The sequence below is a fragment of the Cyanistes caeruleus genome, chromosome 1 (genome assembly GCF_971803275.1).
Source record: "Cyanistes caeruleus chromosome 1, bCyaCae1.hap1.1, whole genome shotgun sequence".
NCBI classification, from domain to species: Eukaryota; Metazoa; Chordata; class Aves; order Passeriformes; family Paridae; genus Cyanistes; species Cyanistes caeruleus.
Window position 1 is genome coordinate 46,583,240 of NC_141701.1, and position 22,566 is coordinate 46,605,805.

The 22,566-nt window shown below is 42.2% G+C and overlaps 1 long non-coding RNA gene across 1 annotated transcript; it reads left to right on the forward strand.

Moving 5' to 3' along the window:
- Positions 1-7,888: 7,888 nt before the first annotated feature.
- LOC147655473 (uncharacterized) lies at positions 7,889-17,207 on the forward strand. Its single transcript, XR_015287076.1, has 2 exons — positions 7,889-8,082; positions 8,267-17,207. It is a non-coding gene; the product is annotated as an uncharacterized LOC147655473 (long non-coding RNA).
- The last annotated feature ends 5,359 nt before the right edge of the window (positions 17,208-22,566 follow it).

Here is a 22,566-nt window from a genome sequence, read left to right on the forward strand (position 1 = left end):
GACACTCAGGATCTTTGAGGGACAACTCTGAATTTTGTCAGTTCAGGCCTTTACTACAGCTCACAAGTGTGGATGCATATGCTGGGAAGGTTTGCAGTTAATAAGGAGGTGCTCATTAAGAAAGTCCCATTAAGCTCATTAAGAAGACCCAAAGTCCCAACAGAGAAAGTGAGCCTTGGAGTAAACAAACACCCACCAGGCACCTCCAAATACTTCTGGAAAATATTTGGGCCTGGTTTGTACTATCAGTGAAAGCCCATGTTATTATCAAGATCAAAATAAGGACACAGTGAAACAGAAAGAGAGACATACAGCTTGGAGAGAAAAATAAAGGATTTAAGAAAGAGTGGAGAAAAACAAAAGTAACTAAAAGGAGAGGAGGAGAACACTCAGATACCACAGCAAGGGGCCCAAGAAAGACTCAGCAGGAGTCAGAGACACCACAGGAAGGGGAAGAGCAAGACTAAGAAACAGTAGGAGCCCACAAGACTGGGAGGCAACAAAAAGCAAGTGTGAGAGAGAAGGTAGGAACAAGATGGTGAAAATGTTCTCTCTTCAGAAGTAAAATCAAAGATATGACTTACATGCCTTCCCAAGATAAAAAGGGGGCACCAATGCTGGTTTTCAATAGATTCTTTCAAAGTACATTGCTGGTTAGTATCAAACACTTACAAAGAGAATTTAATTGCCTATCATTGATGAATTAGTGCTCAAAAGGAACGTTCCTAAATGTTTTCTCATGGCTCTGTCAGTCAGTGGTCAGTGGAGGAGCTGCTGAACATATCCAGCTATGCAAAGACAGCCTGACTATAACAAAGATGATCACTAAATAGCTAAACATAACTATTTCTGTTAGATTAATTTGGTGACAACTGGAATGGTGTTCCTTAAACATATAAAGACAATGCAGATCTTACAGTGTCAAGGGCCTCATTGCCAAGACCCATCCACTTGGCTCACTAGAAAGCCAAAGTTTACATTGGGACCCCAAAATTAATGATCTGTCTGAACAAAAATAATTTTTCACTGGTTTTGGGCTACACACAGGGACCATGCTGAAGAGCCACAGTGTGGAGACCAGTAAGGCTAAGTTTTCCCAACCTAGTCTTGGCATGTTCCCCAAAGCCATGGCCAAAACAGTCTAGAACTCTCACTTAGCCTCAACAAGGCTCAGATTGAACCTGAGGAAGCGAGAGGCATATTTAGGCTTCTGTATATTCATATATACACACCAAATCTCTGTTTGTACCCTTGGTAGTGTCAAGGCATATTTAATGTTCATTGAAAAGCCTGAACTATGACCTTTAGTGTCTATAATCACTTCCCTGAGGAGCTGACTTTTACTTGATTGACTTACAGGTAGTCAAATGGACACCTCTCTAACCCATTCAAGAAGATGGTCATTGAAAATTCACTTTTCCAGACACTCAAAGAGCTTGATGAATCAGATCATTAACGAGAGTCACATCAGGGCCCCAGCTTTGCATGTGGTCACTGTTGTGAGACAGCATTACTCCCACTAACACACAGTGTTCAGCTCACTCTTTCTTCTGGTGCAGAAACAGCAGTTCCCTTACGCACAGGATAAACTGCCCTGGGCTCTGTACTAAAGCTTGAAATCATGGCTACTGGTAATAGGGGAGGTGGTGTGGCAGCACAGGCATGCTGACAGCAAGGTGCTCGCTGCAGTGGGGCAGGGGATGGAGGGGAGATGTGCAGAATTACAGCACAACAAGAAGCTGTGCTAGTAACAAGCAGGCAGGAGTGGGCAAATCCCAGTCGACCACTTGGAGATTCATTCTTACATGTCTTCTACCATTTTACTTAAGGTGCCATTAATGTGGAATAAAATACATCTCCAAAGTGAAGGATTGCCTCTAAAACAGTACCATTGTTAATGTTTCTATTATTGATCTGCACCCAGCTGTTGTGTGTGCATCTATGGAGTCGTTCGCTGTTTCACTTGCTGCAGACTGCATCTGCTGTTGGCAAGTTATGAACTCACATGCTTTAAGCAGCACTAATTTGAAGTGAATGCCTTATAAATAATCCACGCAAACAATCTTTGGCATTAATACACATTTAGTGATACTAAACCCAAGCAGATAAAGTTCACAGTGGTTCAAGAAGAAGACCTAGATCATTTGTGGCCTTTAAATCCCCCAGGGGCTTTAACAGTAGAGAGAAGAAAGAGGCCATGTTCTTCATGCCACCTTCAATTACATATCCTTCCCTGTTTATTTTTCTTCTCCTTCCTACCCCAATGAAAATATTCACCGCAGTTTTACAGGGAGGGGAGTGGAAAAATTAAGGAATTTTTCTAAAAAGTCTTTTCATGTGTTCTTGAGGTTGAACTGGGCTGGATAACTGGAGGCAGTTAAAATAAACATGAATTTAGGCTGATGCATTTAATCAGAAAGTATGGCTTAGGTTATAATTACATTGCTCAGGCACATAATTAATGGGTCTAAAAAATACAGGTGTACAGTACTGACTGAAAGACCTCTGTGGAGTACAAAGAGCATGGTGATTCTTGAGATTGAGGGCTCAAGTGTTCTGTGTTTTCATTTGAACAGCTGTGTAAAGTGTTTGCGATGCAACCAGCCCTCCTCCCACTTCCAAACTGACTAGCTTTGGGGTTTCGCTGTAAATTCAAAAAGTTTGGAGCTTCCTTACCAAATAGGTCACAAGCCATTGATAGAGTGCCAGTCAGGTTATGGTTTTGCATCAAAATGATGATTTTGGAGAGTTCTGATGAAAAACCACATCATAAGTATGTGTAAATATATACAAATACATATATTTGTATGTGTGTTCATATGCATATATATGTATATATTTTAACTCAGCTGAGAGTGGAGATTTTAGGTTCATTTGAGAACAAAGCTCTGAGCAGAATATGGGACATACAGTCCCTCATGGTTTGAAACAGAAGTCAATCTTTGTGAAATAAAACTGCTTATTTGCACACACCTCTGATTGTTTGGGTTCTTCTGCCTGTTCCTCAAAAACTAGTAAAGCTTCTCATATTTGTGGAGTAAAGGAGTGTTACCTTCTTTTGGAAACTGTATCCTATTATACTTTGGTGGCACTTTTGCTGTTGACCTCAATGATAGAGCTGAGAGAATTTGCAATGAATAATTAATCTGATGAATTTAGCCTACTTTTCTGCCTGCGTAATATCTGAGGGCAGATAGCACTGTCTTCATATTTATTTGAAATTACTTAACACACTTCCTTAGACTGTGAATTTGCCGAAACTGATCCTCTGGGAGTATCAGTATTGGGTATTGAGTATACTGATACTCTGGGAGTATCAGTATTGAGCAGCATCCTTGCAGTCTTTGCTTCACCCAAGTGCTACAAGACCAGACCACCATGGATGGAGGTGTCAGAAATTGAGGTGCTATTCAGACAGGACAGCAATCACAGTCCTGAGCAAATTATGCTCAGTCAGACAAAGTGCAACTTGCTGGTTTTGTTGATTAGCTGCATTTTCAGAAATTTCACAGAAAATCAAGTTATATTTGTATTTCCAAACTTCAAAGTGAAGTCAAACTTTCCAGTCACGTGTTTAGAGACTGAAGTAAGGCTTTAGTCTTGTTTGGAGGGACTCTAAATATTCTTCATTGCTTTTCCTTCTCTCTCTCTCTCTCTGTTTTCCACTTTCCTTTACTTTACACAAACTGAAAATTACTTTTACTCAATGTACTTCTGTTTTATTACCAGTTACTCCTTGTCACAGATTTACTATGTTGTCTTCTTTGCATTGATCAAGAAAATGGATAGCAGGGTTGGCCAGTTCCCTCTCATTGGCCAGAGTGAGATTTTCTCTGTCATCAGTGCTGTGGAAGTATGTGGGAAATCTTTATTTGCATTACTTTGTAAACACCTAGTATAACCTGGTGTATTCATCCAACTATTTCTATTCTCAACCATTTCCCTGTTTTTGGCTTCTTTTTCCATAGTGTCCAAATCTTCTTATAACCTGGTGTTTCTGGTTATAACCACTCCTTAGCAATGACCAGGGTGGCTGTGGGGAGTGGTCTTTCATGGCCCAATTAATTTGGCATGTCCTGCATGACCTTTGCACCTTGGAATGTGCTGGAAAATGTCTCTGCCCCACCATCTGGGACTGTTGTATGAACATTACAGGAAATTCAGGCTGCTTATAGGCTTATTGAACAGCTTTGGGCTGGTAGCTGGCACCAACAGGTCAGCTGTGCTTGCCCTGATCCTAGGAGGGGTTTCTAGTAAAGAAGAGGCACCTGTTTACAGTCCCTAGTAGCCCCTTCTGCCTCAGCCTTTCCAATGCCAACCGGCACTTAAATGACCCTGATGTACGAAGGTGTGTAGTGACAGGACAAGGAGCAATAGGTTCAAACTGAGTAAGATAAGCCCTCAGTTAGATAAAAGGGAAGGAACTCTTCACTGTCAGGGTGTTGAGGCACTAGAACAGGTCACCGAGAGAAGCTGCGGATGCCCAGTCCCTGGAACTATTCAAGGCCAGGTTGGATGGGGCTCTCAGCAATTTGGCCTAGTGAAAGGTGTTCCTGCCCACAGCAGAGGGGTTGGCACTAGATCATCCTTCAGGTTGCTTCCAATCCAAGCTATTTATTCTCTGATTCTTTCTATGAACTCAAACAGCGAGAGCTTTGCAAATGGGTTTAGAGGAAACAGCAGCCAGGTATTGAGACTCCATTCAGTGATTTCCCATTTCTCTGGTTCCCCTCCATTGACATGTCTTGATAGTGTTCATTATCTCTTAATGACAAAAGAGGGAAAGAACAAGGCTCCACATTTATTACTCTGACCTGCAGTAAAGCCTGAAGGAGGAGGAACGTACCAAGGTTTTGTGAGGACTGAAGATAAATAGAGACCTGAACATGTCTTATATACAGATACAGGTGAGGATGGGAGACAGACACTTGGCCCTGATGGCAAAGTAATCTGATTCCTGTCATGTTTGTCCCCTTTCAGACAGAATTGGGTGTTTCCAACTCTACAGATTTGTACCATTTGAAATGTCAAGTGCATCTCCAGGGAGCTGGAGTCTCTTGCAAACTATTCAAATCTCATTCTCAAAATCTGTATATGCCATGGAGACCTTGTAAACCACAAGCTGGTTGCCACTCAACCACTTCAAGAAATCAAGAAAATAAAACTTCATCCAAGGCAATTTCCTCATCTCCATCCCTCCATCAGCATTAGCTGTATCAGTTAAATAAACACGCTGCTCATCTGCTTGTGACTGCCCTTAGAGATAGTCCCTGATGATCAGACTGGTACAACACAAGACCTCAATACCTTTTTGCAAAAGATCCATGGCAAATGGGGGAATTGCATGATATAGGACCTTAAGACGATAATATGACTTTAAGATGTACAAATACATAAGATTTCTTGGAATTATACACTTTGCATATTTGAATGAGAGAGTTCTGAGAGAATCAAGGAACATTTCAGAGAGATTACAGGGAACACAAGGGAAATTTTTACTTAAAAATTGTATATATAGAGCCGACTTTAGACACCTGCAGAATAACTATTAAAAATTAAATTACTAAGCCTAAACTAACTAAAATGTCCTAATTCCCCTACCTGCGCCAAACCTTGATCAGCCAGTCAAGATCCCATGGGGACGCAGCCTTCCGGAAGGTGACAGTGTATTTAAAGCACAGTAGTAATTATTCAGGACTCTACATTTAATGATATCTATGGCTGGCCCAGCACTCTGGCTGTGCAGAGCTACACCAGAGAGTGTATTTCAATCTCCAGACCCAGTCTCTCATTCCCCACGCTTGCAAATCCAGGCATGTTGCAAGGCGGAATGTGCTTGAATGTGGGGCAAACTTCTGGAGGAAGCGCTGTCAAGATAGATTCCATTCCTTCCACGTTTCCTTGGGCCTACGTCCTCTCCAAGAACCCACACCAAATTTGGATTTAAGCCCTCTATATGTCTCCTGCTCATCTTGAAGACACACATTACTAGGCTATAAGGAAATACTGTCTTATTCTCCCCTGTCTGGAGCAAACCATTGTCATTTTCAGTTGCTATTTGCTCAGAAAACAGTGGCTTCTGGATAACAAGGGCTGACGTGACCCAGTCTGCAAATACTGTGTTGTGGCAGCCTGAAAGATAATGTGTGTTGCCACTGAATTCACAAAGGAGAAAAACTTTGAAACATTTTAAAAATGCAGGTGCACAAATTACTCATGCCAGGAGCAGCAGTGGCATTTTGTAATAAAATCTTGTGTTTATTCTCCACTGTTGAATACACATACCTTACAGGTCCCAGGAGATCATTGTCCTGTGCTATCCAATGAACAATTTACAGATGGATTAAATACATGTGCAAAATGAAATAAAACTTGCAGATTTTTAATAAGCATGGGTTATGCTTAAAGTCGGCACCAATTTCCCATATATGAATGGGGCTTTGGTTCACCTTAGAATGACAGGTTTTTCCTCATTTTTCCTTTGTGTCAAATTTCAGTATATTCTTCTAAGATATTTGAATATTCTGAACATTACTGGGTTCTCAGTACCAAGCTACATCCAAATAATCAGCAAGCACTAACCGCAATAGAGAGCTTTCACACTTTGATTGTTTGGTCTTACAGAAATTTGCTTTCCTTCATACCAATAGCATATCTAGAGTAGAGGAAAAAGTGGGCAAAGAGTGTCGTAATGGAAGTATGGAAGGTCTTTACTGAATGACTGCTGAGTCTGTGAACTCAAGCAGTAGATAATATAGATAATAAGAAGAAGGGGTGCTGCAAACTCATCTATTGATCTGAAAATTTCAGCCTCCCTTATGTGGCGGTTATTGTCTAGACTCTACATATTAGTTTGAAGCATATCTTTCCAATACAAATCATTTGCTCAAAACTCTTATTGGAAAGCAAGCAGATCCATCTGCCTCATCCATTTGCAGCAGTTCCTCTGTATCAGCCTTTGGCCAGTTCTCCTTTTCATTTGAAGCAACTGCTGATCATAACAGTCATCATCTGATCCAGGTATCATTTTGCCTTTCCTTTCTCGTTAGTTCCCCCAGCTTCCTGCAGAAAAGCATTGCATTTCACAGAGTGGAGGGGACAAAAGTCCCATGTTTTAGGTCCATGAGAATCTTACTGAAATAAAAGACATCAGACAATCTTACTGAAGTAACAGACATGGTCCCTGAAGTCAGCAGATGTTATACTTGCACTGGTATATTTTCACTATTATAATCCATAAGGCTCTTCTGTGAGGAAAAAGCAAACAAACAAACAACAATAACTAAAAATCAAAACCAAAAAACCAAAACACACACACACACAAAAACAACTCAACTGAAAAAAAAGCCACACACAAAAGGGAAACAAAGACATATCCTCCAGTACATTATGAATATTTCTCTCCCTCACTATCTGCTGCTGCTAACATCAAGCAATGGCAAGTGTAGATTGATCAGTCATTGTGGGCAGCATGCTGGGCTGATGGATCAGCAGTGGCATATGTGCAGCTGTGCAAGTCTGGTATCAAGGTGTGTCAGCCTGTCTCTGCTACCTCGCTGCCCATCCAAGCCATCTTTTGTTTCTATTGTTGTAGTCCCATCAATCTGGCACACAAAAAGAGGAATCATGATATTCTTCATTGCAGGTCTGTCTGTCTGTCTCACACCCACCAAGCCCTTGGCAAACATCAGCTCCCCCCAGATGGAATGGGCTTTGTTTTCCCTTCACAAGACTGTTTGTGTTTTGTTCTGAACCAGGCTTTCTTTCACCTGGTTCATTTTGGGGGAACAAGAGACAGGATTATATTTGGAGTCCTTGACTCTCTTTTCTCACCTGTTTTGCAAACACATAGCACCACTGGCATTAATCCTAATGATACTTAACCTCTGGAGAGATTCAGGACCTTAATGCAAGTGATGAGCATCAGCTGTGTTTTTCTCTAGTGCTGTTTTTTTCCTAGTGATGTCAGGAGTCACAAGCTGGCAAGAACAGGGAACAGAGAAATTCAGGTGACTGACAACATTGAGCAGAAATCTATTAGCGCCCCTGGAGAGCCGGAATACCCGACAGACTGGCACACAGGTAAGCACTGCTGCTCAGGGAGGAAAGTGCCGACACAAGGGGAGACACAGATGAAACAGGCTGCAACACAGATAAATCAGAGATGAGCTCCTTGCAGAATTTTTTCTTTCACATGTATTTTGATTGTAAAGATATTTCATTTGTGGCACGAAATGATGTTTCTTTCTGCTGGTTTCTTTCACAGGTGTGCTTTGACAGTGGGAGGATACTTGATGCAAGCTTTATCTTTGTTAATACCAGAAAATGTGTCCTCTCTGTTAATACCAGAGATCAGTCCTATTAAGTGCACCAACTTATAATGCTTCTTGCTATCTTTCTATGACATAAAACTTATTTAAAGAAGAAGAGAGACAAAGCAACTCAAGAAATCCAGAATATACCAAGTTTCTGTCATATAAAATCAAGCCCTCCAGTACATTGGCTCTGCCCTGAACAGGCAGCAGAGAAAAAATGAGAGTTTTCTGAGACCTCAAACAAAGCTGATGTATTCTTCTGTCTCCAATGTATGAGGTAATAGATAGACAAAATTAATTACCCCCAGGACAAAAACAGAAGATCTCTAGGACTGAGCAAACCTTGGCTACTGTTTGGAGCTGCTGACCACATACTCCAATGTAATTCCACTTTTCATTTTGCCCTGTTAGCTGATTTTTAGCATTTAGTTTTGAATTTTCACTGTGAATAGTCCCAAAACAACTAAGAAAATTGCGTCATTCCATTTTAGTGAAGGTTGCACACATCTAGCTCCTATTGACATTAGCACTGGACAGGGACAACAGGCTGTGGAAAAATGTCCAAGATGGTTCTTTAGAAATAAGTGGTTCCACTGTCATCAAATCAAAAGTCTACCCAATGTAGAGCTGCTTGCCACTTTGCTCTACACAGAGGATTCAGGTTCTTGATTTTCTCTATATTCTCCCTTACATTGCTTTATAGACATTTACTGAGTTACTTAGTGAAGAAAAACTTGACCTTTAAACCTTTCTTGGGATTTAACTTGGTGTAGTATGATTTCTCTCATGAGTTTTAAAGAATTCTGTTGTAAGTCCTTTTTTGTGATTATTTCTTTACTTTGGTCAGGCATGTATTTATGCACTTAACAGCAATTTATTTAATGATTTAGTAGGTGAAAGTATGTGCAATATTTGTCACATTTATAATGACATAGTTTTTATGGAGCTGATATAATTGGGATGTTCACTGCTATTTAGAAATTGAAAGGGGAAAAAGCATAGTCTTCTTTCATAATTTTCTTTTGCCTTTTATTAAGATCCCATTATACATACACACGCTGGATGTTTGAAGAGGAGAGGGATGAAGGGTCAGGATGGCAACAGAAATGTTGACTTTGAAGTACAATTACAGTGAGACAGTTTGTCCCTCTCCTTCAGAAAGGTCACAGAAATTGCTAGTGCTTGGTGCCTCTGATATGCTGTGAGATGTAGTGCATGTTACTCTCTACACCAGCACATCATGCAGCATAAACACATTCTGGAGTCCAGCCTCATAGAATATGTGCCCTTTAACTCCAAAGTGTCCTTTCTTTTTCCAAGGAGATTGCTTTTTGGATACCTTTCAGTCTCTAGCCCTGCCATTCCTTGCATTAGATTATTCAGACAAGAGAGTGAGAGGCACAAGGAAATTTCACCTGTGATTACCTCATGAAACCAAGAGCTTTGTACGATCAAGTGATTAAAGTACTGAATCAGAGCTAGTTATTATACACTGTGGTTATGCCATAAAATAAGAGACACCATGCATTTATAAAATAGCTTTAGGAACAAAATGTTATCCTACCTTGGTATTAATAATCAATTATATGGTCTTGCTGTACTGTAAAACTGAACATTCTGACTGTACCTTTATTTCTGAATGGTTATAAAATTTGCAGGAAAAAAAAAATATATTTCTGAGCCATTGTGCCCTAAGGACATCAGGGTCACAGCTGTGATTATAGAGATAACCTTTTTGTTCTGATGCATTCATTACATGAATTTGCAACTTATTAATTGCAATTACTTCTCCCTTGAATTAATTTATTTTGTAATTCTTTATTTCAAAACTAATCAACACATAGACTTTATGGTGCTTTGTTATTGCTTTTTGCAATTTATGTTCTTTACTTGTGCATTTAATGCTCGCAGCACCAAATCTGCTTTCACATCTCTACTTGTTTAGAATGAATGTGACCATGTTTCACCAACAGACAAGGTAAAGTGCCTGGGATTAGAGACAATTACAGATGAAGTGTGTGGCAAATAGCCACCAACTGAGGTTCAAAAGGTTTCCCTTTAGACCCTGCAGTGTATCGTCCCTGTCAACACAAGCTGCAATTGCGGCCATGGCCCCTAAATGCCACCAACTGGAGAAGTACACAGGCTTCATCAAAATCAAGCCTCCTCAGGCCCGTTTCTTCACTGGTTCCCACCCTAAAGCACATGCTACTTTGGAGATCTTTTCAAAGTTAGCAAAGGGCAGCTACAAGCACTCCAGCCCAGCTCCCACCAAATTCCTCTGGACAGTCTTTCATTTCCATAGCTAAGGGAACACTTGCCTGTGTAATTACTCATTTCATCAACAGGTATTATGGATAAATTAAGCTGGTAAGTGCTGCCAGTTCAGCCTAATGCCCCCATGCTGTTGGCTTCTCTGTGCTTTTTGTTTCACGATGTTGCTTTCAGTGGGAAATTTTCACTTTTTTTTGGTGGGCTCAGAGGTCTAAAGCCCTCTTGTGAGCATTGTGTACTGTGTCACATTCCTCTACAAACCCTGACAGAGAGACCTTGTACTGCTGCACAGCACTCACCAAGAGCTTCATGGCTCCATTTGACACTGAAAGACCAAACTTATGTTCAGAGCTTATGTTCCATGGAGCTTTCCTAGGAGGCCAGCTGGGACTTGAAACTTTCTTTACTTATAACTCATCAGCATAAAGTGTATATTTTTATTACAGATTTAACCAGTGTCTGGGCTAGTACAGCCCAGATATTATCCAGAAGAAAACAAATGGAAAAAATCTCCCTTCTTTACCATCAAAATCCATAGTCAGTCTTCAAATCTACTAGTTTTTACCAAATACCTTTTTCTTGAAACTCATAAGCATTCATCCCCTCTCTTCAAGCACCTTTCTTCATGAATAACCACTTACTGTGGGAATTCCCTGTGGGGCTAATCATTCTGCTTACAGAAGGAACCTTGCCTTGGATACTTTGTGGGTAGCCAGTCCTTTATAGCTGGGAAAGAGACACAGCTCCCACTCTAAGATGGCTGTCTCTGTCCCTCCCTCTCATCAGCTCCACTCACACATGTACCCCTCCTCTTATTAGTGTGGTCTGTGCTTTTTTTTCTTTTAAATTATCTTCTCCTTGGGGCAAGGGTTGTGTCTTGGTACATTTCTGTGGAGTTCATATAGTCAGATAGCTCTGATCCTGACTGGAGCCTCTTGGCACTGCTGCAATATAAATATTATATAACAGTGGAGGAAATTCCACGTCCTGACTTGTGGGAACTCTTCCCTGGCCCTGTCCTGCTCTGCCCTCCTCTCCAACCTCCCTCACCGATTCCACTCTAGTATCTTACTCCCTTTGTTCTCAAAGCTGGTTGCTACTGCATTTTACCCATACAAGTACGTGCTGAAAAACCAAGGTATTTCACACTGATTTTTTTTTTAAGAGTTGTGTGAAGCCATTACCTGTGGCACAGGTTGATGAATTAGTGGGCAATGTGTGGAAGAAAGAGTGAAGGCATATGATAAAAGTTGATGTCTAACTGTAGCTAATATTATATGTATTTTTTCCACATCCAAAAACATCAATTAAAGGAAGATTAAGGTTGCAAAGCAAGCACAGAAGAGTCTGGAAATTAAAGAATTAAATTTTTCTTCCTCCAGTGTCCATGAGAATTTGCAGTATGAAGTAAATCAAGGAATGCAAGGGAATGAAAAAGGAAGAACTCTCATTTAACATTTGATCTTCTGTAACATTTCCAAGAATACTGTAGTCTTACTGTTTCTGTCCCTACTCATAGTGACAGCCACAAAACAATTCTCCTGCCGTCTCTGTTGCCTCCCACCTTCAAGCAGCCAGGCATTGGTTTCCCCTGTAAAACTGGGAAACCACACCAACTTAGATTCCTTCCATCCAGCTCCATCCACATGTTTCTTGTTACCCACAATGCACGTAAAAACCATTTGCTCTTTTTCCAGCAGTTCATGTTTCCTCTCTTTCCCTGCCTTTCTTCAGAAACCACTCTCTTCCTTAGTTTCTTTCCTCTGTAAATAGTCAAGTACAAGTGACAGAGCACAGGCACAGGATCCCTGGCTGTTACTGCCTGGGAGGTGGTTCTGGATACCTGCTGCAGTCTCTGGTCAAGTAAACCCTGCTGAAATCTGGGGACAGAGAGGAACAGAAAGCAGCAGTGAGAAACAGCTATGATGCTCTGCAGTGGGAATTAAGCCACTGAGAGGTCTGAATTTCCAAGTGAAGAAACTCTGGGAGAGTGGATAAGCACAGCCAGAGCTACAGCTGTATGCAAAGATGGCTTTGGGGTGGAAGGGTGAGAACGGAGACCTAACACCGACTTAGTGTCCTACTGTGGAAAACTATTGAGAAGAGAGACATCACAATGAGAACTGACTGAACAGCAGATCCCAGAGGGTCAAAATCAGTGGCACAGGGTCTAGTTGGGGACCTGGCATCAGTGGTCCCAAGGTCCAGTACTGGGTCCAGTATTGCTCAACTTAACCATCAGTGACTTAGATGAAGGCAAAGATGTTTCTTCAGCAAGTTCCCTGGTGTCACAAATCTGGAAGGAGTGACCAATACCCCAGCAGGCTCTGCAGCCCTTCAGAAGGACCTTGACAGGTTGGAGAGAAGGACAGAGACAAACCCTGTGAAGCTCAGCAAAGGCTGGGGAATAATACCTGGGAAAGAATAACCCCACACAGCAGCACAGGCTGGGGACTCAGCTGCTGGAAAGAAGCTCTGTAGAAAAGGACCTGGGGGTCCTGATGAACAACAAGCCATCCATGAGCCAGCAGTGCCCTTCTGGCCAAGAAAGCCAATGGCATCCTGAGGTACACTAGGAAGAGCATTGCTGTCAGGTCAAGGGGGGTGATTCCAGCCCTCAGCGCTATTGAGATCACACCTCAAGTTCTATGTCCAGTTCTGGGATCCCCAGTACAGGAGAAACATGGAGATCTCCCTGATTGGGTCCAGCACAGAGCAACAAAGGCAATTAAGGGACAGGAGCATCTCTGTCACAATGACACACTGTGAGTTGGGCATGTTCAGCATCGAGAAGAGACTAGTGAGAGGAGGCCTCATCAATGTGTATAAATATCTAAAAGGAAGGTGTCAAGAGGATGGAGCCAGACTCTCCTTGGTGGTGGTGACAAGTAATAGGACAAGAAGCAACTAGTGCACAGGGAGTTCCACCTGAACACAAGAAGCATGTGGATGACCCTGCACTAGAACAGTCGTGGAGTCTCTCTCACTGGAGATATTCAAGAACCACCTGGATGCAATTCTGTGCAATGTGCTTTGGGATGACCCTGCTTTAGAAGGGAGGCTGTAGGAGATTACTCATTGCAGTCCTTTCCAACCTCACCCATTCTGTGATTCTCCTATGGAGAATAATACCTGAAACACTGGAACAAATGATCCAACACTGAATGAGATGGAAGGAGAAGGAGAAAAGGAAACAGATAGCTACAGGAAATATATCCACCTATTAGACTTAAAGAAATACATCTGAAAAGTAAAGGCTCAGGGAAAGTGTAGAAGCAAAATGTACCCAGAATGTTGGACAGGCACAAAAGGCTCGCATCAAAGGAGCTTGGAAGTGAAGGCAGAACAGGTTTCTGTCAGCCACTGAGAGGTTCTAGAAGAGAATATTTTCTCAGTAGTCCCTTTTCTCTGGTAGCAATGAAAGTGGAGTCTTTTCCACAATCATCCAGGGTATGTTCCTCATGGGGATTTTGAGGTCTTAGCTGTCTTTTCTCTAGTGCTTCAGCTTTTTCTGCAGTGTGAAGAAATCCCTCTGTGGTAACTTGCACTTAATGTTCTTCAACTCATGTAGAGTTAAGGACACATTTTCTTTCCAAACTATAGTCCAATGGTCTAATGCAACACAATGTCCTGCTCCTAGAAAGTGTTAGTTTGACTAAGTCACTGTCTACTTCCTCCTCTGTTTGACCACAAATATTGTCCTGCTGCCTGCAGAGCTGGCAAACTGACATAATTTCAAGGGATTTCTTGCGCCTTCTCCCACCTGCTGGTCCTTCGTTGAGAGTGTGCTGTTAGCCCAGCATGGGCAACATCCTGTGTCTCTTTTCTGGACTTTTCTGGCCTCCAGTTTCAGTTTTATAGTAATATTGAGTTTCTTTTTATCATACCTAGCTAGTCATAGGAGAGTCCATTCTCTATAAGCTGTGCTGTGATGCATTCTAATGTTTTCTTAAAGGATTAATTTGAAATCTGCCAGTAATCACCTCCAGTTTGTTTTGATCACAGTCACAGTCTTATCAGGTCTCAGGTAGCCTCCAGAACTGTAAAACCCAGTCTTCATCCTGAGCCCAGCCACAAGCACCCCTGTGATTTTTTTCCCTTCCTTTTCATTTTGTTTAATAACATTCCTCTCCTGTATTTCATTCTTACATGAAGTACGGAAACTCCTCAAATTTCTAAAATACAACTTCACAATCAGCCTTTGCTCTCTAACTCAGCAGTCTGGCACACACACCAGTTACAGCTAGAAAAAAGGCTGCCTTGTGATTGTCCCCACCACTTGCAGAAACAGAAAGAAGAACTTTTTAAACCTTCTCCAATTGTATTCTATAGTCCCAAAGCATTTTAATGCTTACAGGACTTGCACTGGTTTTTTTGGGGGTTTTTTTGTTTGTTTTTTTTTTATTTTTTTTATGGAAGTTATTTTTGTTGTTGCCTGGTGCCATATGGCATTGATTGGCCACTCTGGATCTGCCCATACCACACAGTCAGCTGCAGAACAGGCACTTCATGAGACAAAGGGTAGGTTACACAGAGCTGAGCTTTCTCAGTGCTTTCCCTTCCACTCAGGTGCAGGGTGGATATGCCCTTGCTCAAAAAAGCTCTTGTGTTGCTTGTTGTTTGATCACAGATGGCTGCATATAGCCATAAGGTCTTCTGCAATGCCCCATCTGGACTGCCTTGTGGGGGAAGCTCAGCTCCTTCAAGGCTTCATCTTCTGCAGCACAGAGCATCCTGCAAACACTCAGAGGTTTCAGCAGCAAAGGTTCTTCCAAGCACAACACAGGTTGTTTTTACTATAAGTGCTGACTTTAAACAGTATATAATTTAGCCAAAATATGACAGATTTATGTAGGGCACAACAAAAGCAACTCTCAGTACCAGTTTTCAAGATTTTATGACCACCTGTCTCAGAATAACTTCTGGATTCTGTTTTGGATCACAAAGTGTTAGTAAGTGAATGTGGAGACTGTTCCCATAGCCTTTCTGAACTACCTGCCTGTGATTAATTATGGACAACTCTGAACGATTGTACCTCTCCGCCAACCTCCATGTTTGCGCAGTGACTAACATGGTGATGTCAGTTCTCACTAATGTATTTGCCAATTAGGAAGATTTAGTGTGGTGACTGAGGACAGCAGAGCTTTGGTGGCAAATCTGTAATTGTCCAAGTCAAATATCTGAGAACTGGGTGTTAGAAAAAGTGCTTTAGGTTTTACCTTCGTGTGGGTCTGACTGTGAATCTCTCTGCAACAGCTCAGTTTGTATCACATCAGGACACATCAGTCACATCTTATTATGTCACAGTGAATCACTTTCTGGCTTACCATAATACTTAATCAACAAACCCAGTGCCATGTGCCACACTCCAAAGCATCAGTCAGGCAAATGCAATCAAGGAAATGCCTTGAATTTCTTTAGGTGAGTGCCAGTATTGGTAGTATCTCACAGCTCTACCAAGGCGAGCAGCCCATTATGCAGGACCCCAATAAATGCTGCAGAAAGCAATCTTCCTCAGCAAGCTTACAAATGGGAGGCAAAACAATCTGACTGTATACACACACACACACACATCAGCACAGAGCCGACCTCAGTGAACCTGACAGATTCATGAATGCCCAGTCCACCAAACCAGGCTGAGATATGTGCACCACTGCTGGTGTGTGAAATACTTCAAATGATACTTGGAGGCAGCAGTCTTCAACTGCCTATATCAAGGCAGTAACCCTGTAGCTTGTGTAATTGCCTCTGTACAGGAGTTCGTGTTCAGCCGTACCTCCCTCTGTGAAAAAGTTGAGCTGCAGGATAAGAGCTTTCACACAACCAGCTGCTGCCAAGCAGCAGATTAGCAGGTAATCAGTTGTCTGGTGGTAACTTCGTCAGCTCCTAGAGTCCTGCTGTGTGTCAGGGGCGGATGGCTGAAGTGTCAAGGCAGGTGCATGAGGGGCAGGGGTAGATGGCTGAGGTATAGGGTTGGATCGCCTGCGAGGAGAGAGAAATGGGTACAATATTGCCCTAGGTCACCAGCTTCAGAGAGCAGTGGTGGGAAGGGAATGAAGGCAGTAATATCATAACCCCTGTCTGAGGGACTGCTACATTCATCAGAAAGGAAATAGAGGCTTTCACATGCCTGTGCATGGCTCAGCCTTGTACTGCTGGTACCCATACATGTGTAAAAGGTCAAGAACTGCAATTTCCTTGAGTTCAGGATGATGCCAGGTAGCCCATACAAATACCGTACTCAGAAAGCCATCAGCAAGCTGTCTCATTCTCCAGCATGGATAAAAACAACAGCATCCAAGGCTGGCAGACTGTCAGGAAGCAATGCCAAGTCCAAGTGGCTTAAAAAAGAACCAGCCATATCAAAGCTACTGTGGAAGTTTTACTTCACTGTTTATCAAAGTGCACAGTTTTATTTCTATACAGTGAAACCCAGCTACTGGATTTCCTATTTGGAGAAAACCTAAATTCCAGTAAGAGAGAGAGAGAGAGTCCAACCTTATTAATTTCTATACTCACATACCCACACTGTACACACAATCACTCTGATGAGAGGCAGTTGTATGCTTTGGCCACTTTATGCCAGCTACACAGACACAAAGAAACTGTCCAGGGAAATAACTTTGACAGAGAGGGGTTTATCTGGCAGCATTTATCTAGCACTGCCTCAGCATTCCCTTTTCAGGACCTCGCCTCCCCCTCCACCCTCAGGATGATGGTGGAGGAAGGGATTAGGGAATAGAGGGAGAATACCAGAAAGGAAACATCACTAGGGAATACTAAGTCTTCAGCTTTTCTCTTCCTGACAGTAGTCCCTCAGCACTGGGGATGTGAGCTACAACAGCCCTGTGAAAAGAATAAACCAGTCCTACGAGAACCCAAGAGCAGAAAAATAAACCGACAACACCCAGCACTTCTGTGACATTCCTGAGCTGTACAAATCACTTGCCCAAGTCCTCATATACTGCCTCCCTCCTCCAGCCATACTGCACTGCCACAGCAAATCCACAGTGCTTGGACAGCTGGTGGTGGCTGGGAATTGGCCCAATACATGGATATTATTTGAGAGGTTTGTTGCATTTTTATGTTTACTCACTGCATACAATGGGCCAATGTTGCCACCACCACATAACTGTCACAGAACTTTTTTTTTTTACTATTATTGTATTTATGCTTTTCTTCCCCTGTAACAAAGAAAGGAAAATCCAGAACAGGACACGTGTTATTTAATATCTGTGTCAATGTCAGAATGCAGGCATGCTTTTATTCTTTTGCCTTTTGCAATGAATGTGTGATATCTGATATATTAGGTATTAATAAAGCAGACTGCTTTATGCTGTTTATATTGGTAATATGATTCTGGATCTTATCCCCAGCTGAGAGGAGTAGGAATGTAGATTTTTCCCTTGTATATTATTGCCCAGCCATGGCTAATCAAGTATACAATATATTCGAATTTTTGTGTATTGTTTTATTTTTGATTGACTTTAATTAGAACCAGCTCTCTATATAATAAGTAGATATATTAAATGAGGAAGGGAGGGAGAAATGGCTAAAAGGCATAGAGAATGTGACTACATAAAATTCAATAAGGACCCCAAATGAATGGTGCAGCCTTGCACTTCATCAACAGTTTTACAGCATTTCACCCATAACTGCCAGCACCAATCCCACCCATGCCTACAGCGGTGATCTGTCCCAGGGGCACCACCACCACACAGGGCTCAGGATCTCCATCTGCATTTACCAAGGGCTTTGTGGGGAATTGCAAAGGGGAATTTCAAAAGTGCTATAGCACTGTGTGGAAAGCATTGTTTCCTCTTGACCGTGGGTGAACAGTGAAATTTAGAGATATGAACTAGTTCAGATAAAATAAGTCTCTGTGGAAGCTCTGCTTTGAAATTACACGTGAGAAGTTGTGCACGTCCCTTTGTCTTTCCTCATACACAAGCTTCCCAGTTTCTCACAAGTTTTCTTCTGGATTATATTCAAAGTCCTGCTATGACTATTGTCAGTGACAGAACTCAGATGTCATCAGGCACCTTCCCACTGAGAGAAAATCCTCTTTGTTCGAATGTCCAGTTCTTCTCAAGGAATGTCTAATACTTCCATTAATTCAGTCAGCACTGACCTTAATTTGCTTGCTCCTGGATAGGAGATCTGATCACATAAACCACTTGCACAAACTCCTGGGTTTATCCAGCTGAGGAAAAGAGTGGCTGGCCTGCCTAGTATCACAGCACTTGATGCCTGTTCTGCAGGGCTTTTTGCATAACATCTGGGGAGCGCCTACTTCTAAGGAAGTTTGAAAACGGTCCCTTTCATCAGCATCAGATCCCATTGTATTCAATGAGAGCTGCAGGTGTTCTGTACCACTTGGGGCCAGGCCCTTCATCATAATAAAAAGGCCAGATTTGAGCTGGAAGCTCTGTCATTAAAACTGCCTGTAGTGTATTAGTAATCTGCTGAACCTCCTAGAGGCCCAGAGAAACCTTCTGCTGTGTTACTTTAACTCTTTGTGATTATCAGAACAGTGAGGATTTAAGAAGGGGCACATTAAATTCATGTCACATCCCTTCTCTGGGTTGCCCAAAGACTAATAGACCAAACAAAACCTTTCTTGGGAATACAAAATAAAAGGAGCTCTCTCTGAATGAGATAGCACTGACTGTCAGAAGTGTCCACAATGTTGTTCAAGATGACTGACAGCCTATCCCTCCATTTTATTATTTTACAGCTATTTTAATGTATTGAACACCTGGAGATGCTTAGGAGAATTTCCAAACCATTTTTAGTGCCTCTAATCCACACACTGAATCCATTAGCTGCCAAACTCTTCCCCACAAGCCAGCACCATTTTGTGGAAGGGTGTTTAGCACAGGGTATGGGGGACAGCTCTACTCCAGCCAAAGGAAACGTGCTCAAGGGGACATTGCAACCCCGAGGGCACCCTGATGTTTTTCCTGGATAACATGATGGTGGAAACACCAGGACAGCCTTGGGAAGGGAGCAGTGACTGCATGGAGACCCATTCTGGCATGTTCCCGTGGTGGGTAAATCTGCTACCAGGGCAGTGATGTGGAAACCAGGGTGCAACACGGTCCTGCACTGCCAGCCCAAGAGTTACTGTCGTCTGGCATGGATCAAAGAGGTACTTTGGTATTGTGAGATCAGCAGGAGGGAAAAACAAAGGGGGAAAAACAAAGACTGGACTACTCAGAGAAAGCTAAATGGAATAAGGAGCCTGGCTCTTCCTGTCATATTCATTAAAAGCAAATTATTGGATCAGAATGGCTGTTCAGATTGGTTCAACTAAATATTAGGACATGACCCAAATCTTCTATCCAAGTGAACATATGCATATGCTTTTCTGAAGCTCAAAAGATTTAGTCAGTCAAAATTTAAGAAAGGGACGAGATTTGCATTCCTGGGGTAGGTAGTTATTTATTTTATATTTCAATTTTCACATAAGTCTGTGCTTGCTGGAGTCAGCAAAGACCAGAAATTGTAACCCAAGAGATCTGTGTAGTGTCTTGGATAATCTAAAGATGAGGTTTGGAAAAGCTTCTGAGAAACTTCCAAGAATCTATAGCCAAATTTTCTAATATTTGCCAATCTCTGTTGTTGGAATGTTCCTCCCTCTCTAAAGCCACGACTTGTACAACTCAAAAAAATCCACAGAGAGATTTTCATTTCTTTTTCTTTTCCTTTTGCATCTCATGAGATTCTACATGTAATTTTATAATGAGCCAGAGGCCACAATACTGTGAGCTTGAGAAAACAATTAGGGTTGTGGCCACAGCAACTTGCAGAGGGTGTGAGGAATTAATACCGTCATGTTACAACTTGATAATGATGCTATGTCACAATTTTATCATAGCATATAATATAATTTCTCTTACACTAAAATGGACCTGAAAAAAAACCCAAGATAATCCCAGCCTCTGAGATTTGGCTCCTAGTCCACCTTTTTGTAAAGCCAGTTAGACTGTAACAGGCTGTGCCAAAATTTGGGACCAGAAGCCTATCTATTTTGGGATCATATCCATGCAGATCCAAAACTTCTCAAAATGTGGCCCTGTCTTTGTTTTGTGGAGTGCTCAGTAGTGTGAAGCTATCACTGACAGAAGGGAAGGGAAGGGAAGGGAAGGGAAGGGAAGGGAAGGGAAGGGAAGGGAAGGGAAGGGAAGGGAAGGGAAGGGAAGGGAAGGGAAGGGAAGGGAAGGGAAGGGAAGGGAAGGGAAGGGAAGGGAAGGGAAGGGAAGGGAAGGGAAGGGAAGGGAAGGGAAGGGAAGGGAAGGGAAGGGAAGGGAAGGGAAGGGAAGGGAAGGGAAGGGAAGGGAAGGGAAGGGAAGGGAAGGGAAGGGGTTTGGCATTGAGTCTGTTGGGTTGGGTCTTTATCTCCAGTTGTTGAGGGTATGGAAACAGTCCCATCCCTTGTGGTGAGGGGTTGCAAAAGATGAGCTATATGGCAATTACTGTGCATTTCCATGCTCCTGGTTATGGTCCTTTGAAGGATGGGAGAAGATTTAAAGCTCAGGGTCTGGACTGCTCATGGTTGGATGCTTGAATAGGCTGTCTCATATGACAAGTACCACTGCTCATTCTTCCAATGAATCTTGTTTAGCTTTAATGACAGAGCAGCTGCTTGTGCATCCAGAAACTGTCTGTCCAACATGAAGAAGGACAAACTTCTCATGTCATCAAGTTTTAGGGCATCCAAAAAATATAGTATCACCACACATGAAAATACAGTTCTTTTTTTTTTTTATTTTTTTTGGTACTAATCATTACTAATCATCTTTGGCATTAGTTTTTTCCCTTCACCCTTATGACTACAATGGAAAACTGTTCTAAATGACTAGCTCAGGAATTTCTTCTCTCTATCTCAAACCTTCAGCTCCTACAGAAAGCCTTGGAACCAGGTGGTTAAACCAATTCTCTCTTCTTCTGCTGAGGTCTCAGAGGTTATTACTTGTTTTAGAAAGCATGTAGCTTGGTTATCATGCTGTAAATCATCGAGTTTTCCATGGAGATTCAGCCCAACTAAAAAGAGCACCCTGGATGGAACTATCAAGAGAGGAAGAAACAATTTCTAAGAGTGGGACATGGGAGCACATTCTTTTCTTGTCCATGTTGTATTTTCTTCTCCTTAAAGATGCAGTGGAAAGGATCATAAGAGCTGGGGGTGGCTCTGCATTGCAACACACCTGACCTCTGGGGAGGTCTGAGCCTTGACAAGGATTCTGGTGTCTCTCGCAGCAATGCCTCACTCGTCACCCCCGTGCTTTGTCTTCCTGTCCTCTCTCCTGCTGTCTTGTGGTCCGTCTGGCAGTGCCGGTGTTTTGGCATTAGTCCTTGTGTTGGACTGTTTGCTAAGATGTATGTTAAGATGTATGTCCATTTCCAAACACACTGAAAAAATACATGAATTACAAATATTATGATGCATTAAGCTAAAAGACAATGGTTAAATAAGAAAGCTGAACGGCAGGGATAAAGGAAAATAACTGGAATTCCATCAAAAGAGAAGATGAATGAACAGAACTACACTGACATCTGCTGGTCCATACATCAGCACTGGTATTGTTACTGCCACCAAGAACTGCCACGGTGATGAGGAAAAACGGCACATTAAACTCAATAAATCCTTCAAAGATACCTTCCATTTCCACCACACTTATACATCACATACTGCCCTGCTGCACTCTCTAGTCATCTGGGCAACATCTCTTAGGGAAGAAGTTTTTATATTTGTACAAGAGTAGGCTGTATTTCTTTTTCATGTTTCCTTTTTTTTGTTTTGTTTTGTTTTGAAGCATTCAGTGTTTCAGGTTGCTGGAGCCCTGTGTGGACTGCTGGGCTTGCAGAGATCCTGCACAGACAGCCTGTTCATGTGCAAGACCTGGTTCCATGCAGTCTGCACTCCAAATCCCACACACGTGCAACACCACAGCCTGTGGTTCTGCACCCCTGC